Here is a 2,571-nt window from a genome sequence, read left to right on the forward strand (position 1 = left end):
CGTGACTTGGTTGGTACATGTAATTTAAGTATTCATTTTGTTCTGGACAGTGCAATCAGCTTAGCCAACCAATTGCGTGACTTGGTTGGTATTAAGTATTCATTTTGTTCTGGACAGTGCAAAGTTTGCATCCTGAATTTTTTGGTTGCTATTACTGTGATATGCTGATAGGAGTATTAGGCCAACTGTACCGCGCGACCTCAAACAGACGTCTGTTTTGTCTGATTTTTGTCCCTTTGGGTAAGGATTTGGGGTCGTGTCCGGGCCTGTCCTAGGATGCGGTGGCAGTGCGCCCAGCATGCGGCCGCATCTTTTTGCCCTATCCTGTCCGCGTCTATTTTAAAAAAAGGATGTTTCAAATGCCAAGCCTCAGTTCATGACCCGAGTTCATCAGCCGGCAACAAAAGCCAGCGGCCTACACGACCATCGCCGGCAACACAGCCGGCGGCCGACAACACAGTCAGCCTCCAAAATGAATAGTTGTCCTCACCGGCAACACAGCCAACGGCCGGCAACACAGCCGGCCTCCAAAATGAATGTTTTTTCGTCGGCACACTGTCAGCGGCCCAGCGGGCGGGCGGCACCCATGCCAGCCTCCAAAAAGAACGGCCACGCCGATCGGACGACCTAGTTCAGGCCTTCGACATCGAGCATCTCCTTCTGCTTGGCCTCAAACCAGGCCCTCGTCTTGTCGCCCATCTTTGACAAGTCCACGCTCATGATCGCAAGGGCCACCTCCTTCGCTTTGGTGGCGGCATTGGTGGCCTCGATGTCGAGCTGCCTCTGCCTGGCCTTAACGTTGTCGGCCTCGATGTCGAGCTGCCTTTGCCGGGCGGCCTCTTCCATGTCGAGCTGCCTTTGCCGGGCCGCCTCCTCCATGTCTATCTTCTTCTTCTTGGCCGCCTCCTCCATCTCACACTTCTGTCGTTGGAGGTCTAGGTATTGCTTCATTTGCTCGTCCTTACTTTGCCGCTTCTTCTCGTCCCTCACATCCTTATGTGACATCATGCCATGAAAAGTCTCATACAAGGCCATGGATGAGGCGTCACGTATGTCGTCCACCTTTGAGTTGGTCTTGCCCCTCGGCCTCTTCAACGCCTCGCCATCCCCATCTCCGGCGAACTTGGTCGTCTTCTTGCCTCTCTTCCTTTGAAGTTCACGGTATTGATCCTTGAACTTAGGGCAATTGTTGATGATCGTCCAACAATGTGTAAGAGTGAATGGCTTGTCATTGTGCCGGGCCTTGAATGCCTTCAAAGATTGAAATACCTACACCACATGATCAACAACAAGTGAACATGCAAACATATACACGGCCGAAGTCTCATGGCCGTAGCAAGGGCTAGAAAGCCGAGACCACTCAGGGGCCGTGCTTCAACGCTCTCAAATGCGGCACAATACTTGTTGCACTCTTGTTGGATGAACAATCATCTTTTTGGAATCGAACCGATGCCACGGTTGCTTGTAATTTGGTAGGGCTCAAACATCTTCCTTTCATGGAATGTTTTGTGGACTCTCGTCCAAAAAACAATGCCCTTTTGTTACGCGCCGGTCCTTGGATCTTGGCTAATCTCCATCCAACATTGGCAAATCAACTTGTCCTCATCTTGTGTATATGAACCGGTGCGAATGCTCTTCCGCTTCTTTTGTGCTTCCGCTCTTTGGGTGAGCTCGTCTATGAACAATGGAGCGCCACTAATATCAACATCATTGGCTTCATCTTCATCTTCACCTTCGACATAGATATCATCGTCTTCATGCCACGAATCACCATGGTCGTAGTCAGCACGGTCGTCGGCCTCTTCATCGGGCACGTACTGGGCGCGGCCATCCTGACTTTGGGTCTCATCGGGGTCGTAGGCACGGCCATGCCCACCTTAGAAGATCACGTCCTCCATGTACTGGTTGTAGAAGGGGTCGTCCACCGTCGGCGTTGAGGTTGTCATTTCATTAAACAACAGCGGGGGGTCGGCATGGTGCCCGTGAACGGTGCACGCGCCGGCTTTCTTTGCATCTCGACGGAAGGCCGCCCGCCGCTGCTGGACCCAGGCGTCACGTTGAGGTCGATGACGGCTGCGGGGCCTGGTGTGGATGGCGTGAACAAGCCCACGTCCGGCGACGCCGAGAAACGGGTCTGGTCGTCATGCCTGGGTGAAGGAAACCCGGACGACATGGGCGCGGCGCGCGACGTCGGCGACTGGTAGTGCGTAGGCCGGGCGACGGACAAGCCTGTGCTCGTCGGGCCGACGGCCGCTGCATGGAACCCCGCCGAACGGCCCATGCCAAGCATGAGGATGGCATGCGCTTTGTTGACGAGGTCCTCCTTCTCGTCGGCAGCGGCCTTACGCCGCGCGGCCTCCAGCTCCTCACGCTGGGCGGCGAACTAGGCCGCGGCGACATTCATCTTGACGGCCGCTCTCCGTTCCCTCCTCTTCACCGATTCCGCGTCCAACTTGGTGATCTCCTCGGACGTGTACTCCGACCGCGGCTTCCTTGGCGCCTTCTTCTTCACCTTTGCGGTCGGGTCGACGGCCAGGCCGCCGGAACTCGGCGGGGCATCGGCCATGGACA

The 2,571-nt window shown here is 55.4% G+C and overlaps 1 pseudogene; it reads right to left on the reverse strand.

The window, feature by feature from the left end:
• The window catches only part of LOC119316291, a 34,811-nt pseudogene that overhangs the window by 30,656 nt on the left and 1,584 nt on the right, over positions 1-2,571 (reverse strand).

The sequence above is a fragment of the Triticum dicoccoides genome, chromosome 6A, assembly GCF_002162155.2.
Source record: "Triticum dicoccoides isolate Atlit2015 ecotype Zavitan chromosome 6A, WEW_v2.0, whole genome shotgun sequence".
Lineage (NCBI taxonomy): Eukaryota > Viridiplantae > Streptophyta > Magnoliopsida > Poales > Poaceae > Triticum > Triticum dicoccoides.